The sequence below is a fragment of the Nannospalax galili genome, unplaced genomic scaffold (genome assembly GCF_000622305.1).
Source record: "Nannospalax galili isolate Female #2095 unplaced genomic scaffold, S.galili_v1.0 scaffold886, whole genome shotgun sequence".
In the NCBI taxonomy this organism is placed as follows: Eukaryota; Metazoa; Chordata; class Mammalia; order Rodentia; family Spalacidae; genus Nannospalax; species Nannospalax galili.
In genome coordinates this window covers 2,787,090-2,794,316 of record NW_008355971.1, presented here as the reverse complement: position 1 = coordinate 2,794,316, position 7,227 = coordinate 2,787,090, and the positions used below count along the sequence as shown (strand labels likewise).

The 7,227-nt window shown below is 44.2% G+C and overlaps 1 pseudogene; it reads right to left on the bottom strand.

The window, feature by feature from the left end:
- Window positions 1–4,173: 4,173 nt before the first annotated feature.
- LOC115067789 lies at window positions 4,174–4,273 on the bottom strand (annotated as a pseudogene).
- Between the last annotated feature and the right edge of the window lie 2,954 nt (window positions 4,274–7,227).

Here is a 7,227-nt window from a genome sequence, read left to right as displayed (position 1 = left end):
TTTTGACTCAGTGGAGGAAAGACAGCATGTTCAGTAAATGCTGCTGGCAAAACTCGATCTCGACCTGTAGAAGAATGAAACTAAATCCCTCGCTTTCACCTTGCACAAATGTCAACTCCAAATGGAAAAGACCTCAATGTGAAGTCTGAAACTCTGAAACTGTTAGAAGGAAATGTTGGCAATAACCCACAAGATACAGGTGTAAGAGAGGATTTTCTAAACCTGACATCAATTGCTCAGGAAACAAGGTCAAGAATCAACAAATCGAACCTCATTAAACTAGAAAACTTCTGTACATCAAAAGAAGCAACCAAGGAAGTGAAGAGAAAACCCACAGAAAGTGAGAAAATCTTCACCACATCTGGCCAAGCTTTAACATCCAGAATATAAAAAAAAAAAAAAAAAAAAAAAAAAAAGAATCAAGAATCCTGTGAACAGAACTACCATAACATCCATGATCCCACTCTCAGACATATAATGGGATGGGGGGAAGGCAGCTACAACAGAAATATGGGCACACAGTAGCCTAGTTATAGAGCCAACATGCCTGTCAACGGAAGAATGGATAAGGAAAACGTGATATATGCATAATGGCATATTATTCAGGCACAAAATAAAATCATGCCACTTTCAGAAAATGGGTGAAATTCAAGACCATCATGTTAAGATAAGTAAGGGACTCAAAAAGTCAAATACCTGGGGCTAAAGAGACGGCTCAGTGGTTAAGAGCACTGACTGTTCTTGCGTAGGAGCTGGATTGATTCCCAGAACCCACATGGGGACTAACAACCGCCTGAAACTCCAGTTCCAGAGACTCTGACAGCCTCTTCTGGCCCCTGTGGACATTGCACACAAATGGTACACTCACATATGTACAGGCAAAATATTCATATGCATTGAAAAAAATACCTAAAATCTCTCTTAAATTCCAAGACTGGAGATGTAGTTCAATAGAGGTCTTGCCTGGCATGTACAAGGCCCTGGGTTCAATCCCCAGTACTGCCAGAAAAAAGGAAAACAAACCCCATATATATGTGGGTCTCCCTGTAGCCCCAGCTGGCCTGGAACTCACTATGTAGACCAGGCTGGTCTTGATCTCACCAAGATCTGCCTGCCTCTGCATCCTGAGTGCTGGGACTAAAGGTGTGCACCACCACACCAGGCAATACATTATTATTAATTATAGTCATAAAGTTGCACAGCAGGGCTGCATAACTTATTTATCTTCAAATTGCAAGTCAGAATTCTTTGACCAACATTCCCCCATCCCCCCATCCTCACCCTTGTAGATATGAACTCAGTGTTTTCTAAAGTGTTCATTCATTCAACAAGGAAATCAATAATTCAACTGTGATAAGGGTCTGTGACTTGGAGGTCATTTATCTTCCAAAGGCTCATGGCTCAAGTGTGATCCTCCATGTGGTTGTGTTGAGATGGCAGAACATTTAAGAGGTGGAGCCTGGTAGGAGATAAATAGGTCATAGTCACCCTAGGAAGAGGTTAATGTGATAGTTCTTGAATGTGACCCCACCATGATGTCATCTGCCATGTAGTAACTCAGCTAAGAGCGCTCTTGCCAGAGGCCAAACAGGTAGAACCACCTACTCTTAGATTTTCAGCCTTTAAACCATGATATAAGTCCATGAATTTTCTTTATAATACCCAGCCTCAGGTATTTTGACATAGCAACAGAAATAAGAGTTATAAGATAGCCAGGCATGGTAGCCCATGCCTTTCTTTAATCCTAGCACTAGTGAGGTGGAGGCAAAGGATCAGGAGTTCCAGATCATCTTTGGCTACATAGTGAGTTCAAGGACAGCATGAGCTGTATGAGATACTGTGTAACAAAAACAAAACAAGGGCCAGCAAGATGGCTCAGCAGGTAAAAGCGCTTACCACTAAACCTGAAGACCTGAATTCAATCCCCGGGACCCGCATGGTAGAAGAGGACCAACTCCCTCAAGTTGTCTTGTGAGCTCCACATGCAACACACACATATAAATAAATGCAATTAAAACCCACAATAAAACCACAGAAAGTTTCATAATCTACTTATTATTTTTTATCATCTAATAGTGGTCACTTATTCGTGGAATTCAGTTACAGCTGTTGCATGACTTAAGAACTGAATCAGGAGTTCAAGGTCATCCTCAGTTACATAACCAGTTTGAGGCCAGCCTGGGCTACGTGAAACCCTTTCTCAAATCAAAACCAACCAAACAAACAAAAATAACAATAACTGAAAATACATCTGCTTTGAGATTTTCTTTGGCATATAAATCTGGCTGACGGTTAATCAATTGGAAGCTAGCTTTTCATTCCTAAAGGGGAAGCACATTGTCTCAGTTTTGTTCCTGTTGCTGTGAAAAAAATACTTAACTAAAGCAATTTATGGGAGAAAGGGCTTAGTTTGGCTCACAGGAGTCCATCTCAGCAGGAGGTCAAGGCGACAGGAGCCAGAAGCAGCTGGTCACAACACATTCACAATCAGGAAGCAGAGAGCAATGAATGCTTGTACTAAGCTTACTTTCTCTTTCATTTCTTTTTTATATTATTGTGTGTGTTGCAGGGGGTGCACATTTATGTGACAGCATGTGTGTGGTGGTCAGAGGACAGCTTGTAGGTGGTGATTCTCCTTCCACCATATGGAATTTGGATGCTGAACTCAGGTCTGGGATTGGCACCCTTACCTTCTGAGTCATCTTAATGATTCGCTTTCTCCTCTTCATACATTCCCAGGGAGTGGTGCCATCCACAATGGGCAGGACTTCTCAGCTCAGTTAACCTAATCACAACACTCCCCATAGGCATGCCCAGGGGTCTGTCGCCCAGGAGATTCTAGATCTCATCAAGTTGACAATTAAGGTTAACCACCACAGACATATTCTGATTTTATGTTTTCAAATAAATTGTATTCGTGTGTATTTGCGTGTATCTGTGTGTCTGCCATGTGTGTGCCCACCAGGCCCAGAAGACATCAGATCTTCTGCAGCTGGAGCTCCAGGCGGTTGTGAGCCACCTGATGTGGATGCTGGGAACCCAACATCTGGAAGAAGAGCAAGTGCTCATAACCTCTGAACCATCTCTCCAGCCCCATGATTTTATGTTTTCTTCTTAAAAATAGGCTTATGTGCACTTTCTGACGGCAGGCTGGCATATTCAAAGCATAACAACTTGGGAATATGATTTGTTTGAGGAAGTCCAAAGACATATATTTTTGGAACATGAATTTCAGGAAAAGAGATGATTGTGGGATATAATAGTAGTTTGAAGAGTCAGGTGTGGTGCTGCAACTTTTAATCCCAGCACTCAGGAGGCAGAGATAGGTGGATCTCTGAGTTCCAGGTTAGTTGGGGCTACATAGTGACAGGGTCCTGTCTAAAAGGAAAAGAAAAAAAAAAGAAAAGAAAAAAAAAGAAAAGAAAAAAGAGTATTTTGAAGTACCTTTTATGTTCCTTTTATACTGGGCTCCTGGGGATGGAACCCAAGACCTTACACATGCTTGCAAAGTATGCAACCCAGAACCTTGCCCTCAGCCCCTCACTGGGGGGTTCTAGGCAGGTGCTCTACCACTGAGCCACACCCCAGCCCCTCACTGGGGGGTTCTAGGCAGGTGCTCTACCACTGAGCCACACCCCAGCCCCTCACTGGGGGGTTCTAGGCAGGTGCTCTACCACTGAGCCACACCCCAGCCCCTCACTGGGGGATTCTAGGCAGGTGCTCCACCACTGAGCCACACCCCAGCCCCTCACTGGGGGATTCTAGGCAGGTGCTCCACCACTGAGCCACACTTCCATCCCTGGAGGTTTAAAAAGCATATCTACTTAGGTTTTGGACTTTGATGATAGAATGGTCATAGGACATTCTTAGTCTATTGCTGTGCTTTGAAAACTATAAAGTTGCTTCCCTATCTCTTCCCTCAAGTCAAAAATAGCAAAACATTTATGAAGCTTTAGACAACCCCTAATTCTAGATGATAGTTTTAGCAATGAGGTTCATTCTGACCTAGTACAATATACCTTACTTATAGATAGATATCCCCCTCTCTTTTGAAATTTTTTGCTGCAGCTATTTATTTTGCTGGGGCAGGGGCACAGTTCAACAGCATGTGTGGAAGACAGGACAACTTGCAGAAGTCGGTTCCTTTCACTATGTGGGATCCATGGGTTTGCAAAAGATATAGAATGTTTCACAAATTTTTGTTTCATCCTGTACAAGGTGGTGCTAATCTCTGTACTGTTCCAGTTTTAGTGTATATGCTGCCAGAGACAGCTAGCTTGCTCTCTCTCTCTCTCTCTCCCTTCCTTTCTTTCTTTTCTCCTCCCTCCCTCCCTCTCTCCCTCCCTCCTTCCTCCTTTCCTTTCTTTCTTTCAACAGGGCCTCACTATGAATTTCAGGCTGGCTCTGAACTTGAAATCTTCGTGTCTCAGCCTTCTGCACTGCTGGGATTATAGGCACACTTCACCATTCTAGACACACACACACACACACACACACACACACACACACACACCCTCATATAGCTCTTCATAAATTTCTGCAATGGGCACGGTTTTGTTTTTTCTTTTTTTTTTCCTTTTTTGGTCTTTTTTTGAGACAGGGTCTCCCTGTAGCCCCAGCTGGCCTGGAACTCATTATGTAGACCAGGCTGGCCTTGATCTCACAAAGATCTGCCTGTCTCTGCCTCCTGAGTGCTGGGACTAAAGGCATGCGCCATCATGCCTGGCTTGGGCACAGTTTTCTTGATATCTCCCAAAATCATACATGTTGATCATAAATATATAATCTGCCTTGAAATGCTGTCACTTCTCTTCATGGGAATTCTCTCATCCAGGCTGAGCTTTATGAGAACCAGGGCTCATTCATGGAACTGCTGGTTTACTGATAGTCTTGATCATCTGCCATGTTTCAAACCCTGCTCCCTTTCCCCCATCTACCCATCTGTGAAATGGGCTTGATAAAAATCACTGAGAGGGGCTGGAGAGATGGCTCAGGGGTTAGGAGTATTTTTTGCTTTTCCAGAGGACTTGAGTTCGGTTTCCAACATCCACATTGAGTGGCTCATAAACGTCTGTAACTCCAGCTCCAGGGGATCCAACACCACTGGCCTCTGTGGACACCTGCACCCATATGCACATACGCCCACGCAGACACACACACATACACATAATTAAAAATAAATCTTTCAGGGGCTGGAGAGATGACTCAGCAGTTTAAGAGCACTGGCTGTTCTTGTAAGAAGACCAGGGTTTGAATCCCAGCACCCATAAGGTGGCTAACAACTGTTCATAACTCCAGTTCCAGGGGATTGGACACCCTCTTCTGTCCTCCACACGCACTGCATGACACAGGTGCACTTACACACATGCAGGCATAACATGCATACACACTAAAAAAAAAAATCCAGCTGGAAAGATAGCTCAGCTGTTAAGTAAGTACACTGGCTGCTCTTGCAGAGGACACAGGTTCAATTCCCATCACCCACATGTTGGCTAACAACCATCTATAACGCCAATTCCAGGGGGTCCAATGCCCTCTTCTGACTTCAATGGGCATTGCACGACACAGGTGCACTTAAACACATGAAGGCAATACACTCATACATGTACAATAAAAAACATTAATAAATAAATCTTTCAAATAAAATAAAATCACTGGGACATGTCCTATGGATTGACCTCAGCCACACCATCCCCATCGATGCACAGTCTGCCATGCAGATTGAAAAGCTTCTTTTGCTGTTGAGTGTGGCCTTTAGTCTCTGTCTCAGTAAAGTTCCAGTAAGAATGAGCTTGCAACTTCCTGCAATTTACATGGCCAGGAAGAAGCAACAGGGAGAGGTAGCACTTTCTTAAATGAAATTAACTAATTAATTTGTATGTGTGTATGTGTGTGTGTGTTTGTCTTTTTGAAGCAGGGTCTCCCTGTAGCCCCAGCTGTCCTGGAACTCACTATGTAAACCAGGCTGGCCTGGAACTCACTATATAGACCAGGCTGGCCTGGAACTCACTATGTAGACCAGGCTGGCCTTGAACTCACAGAGATCCGCCTGCCTCTGCCTCCCAAGTGTGTGTGGTTTTTTTTTTAAGATAGTGCCTCACTATGTAGCCTGAGCTAGCCTTGACCTAATAGGCAATCCTTCTGCCTCATCCTCTCAAGTGCTGGAATTACAGACATGTACCACCACGTCCAGCTGTTACCTGGAATTTAGATGTAATCCCTGGTGCCTAGCCAACATGCAGTCACCAGAAGCTGAAAGAAACAACAAAACACATATTCTCCCTGGAGTAGCCTCAGAAATCCTGCCAACCCCTCGACTTTAGCCCGGAGACACGATTGCAGATCCATACCACTGTTTAAACCTATTGAGTTTGGGGTACTTTGTCGCAGCAGCAAAAAGAAGTTAATACAGGTTTCCATCAACCTGTTCCTCTCTGTAGCTAAAGTTCTTTCTTGGGGGGGAGGCATAAACAACGTCTACCCTCTCCTCCCTTGGTTCCAATGACAAAGTGAGGTATGATTTCGCCAAACTGCAGTCTCCGAAACTAGTGCGTTTACTGGGCTTACTTACAGAGCAATAGGTGAGGGTTTACTTGCAGGAGTGTGGGTGCTCCCTCCTAAAGCCACACTGGAAAATCTTCACCCAATCATGGATGGTAACTTCCTCCACAAAATGGTGAGAGAGCCTCCTCTAGAATTCTCCCTCCTATATACCTTTAGCCCCTACCCCTCAGTTGGGAGGTGTGGCTGGTCTCACACCTCTCCCTGCCCCTCCTTTCTTGGAGCACCTGATAGTCAACAAGCTGAGCTGTGGTGATGCCAGGCCAGCAGGCCCAACCAAGCATGGGAAGATAGTGCATCTGTCTGTCAGAGAGTCCTATACGACACTCCCTGGGACGTCACAGTTTGAGCATCTCCAGTCCCTTGCCCTTACAAAGCTCAGGGTGGCTTTGCCCAGGCTTAACAGTCTTCCCTATGTGAAATCAGTCCATTCTCAAGACCAGCTCTGTGAGGTAGGCGTGTCTCAGTTGATGGGAGTATGGAAATAGCTATTTGTGTGTGGATATGTGTATGTATGCATGAGTGGGTGGGCATTCGTGGGTTTGAATACGTGTGTGTGTGCCAGAGACTGATGTTGAACATCTTGTTCCATTGTTCTCTGCTTTTATTTATTTATTTATTTATTTATTTATTTAGTTATTTAGTTAGTTAGTTAGTTAGTTAATT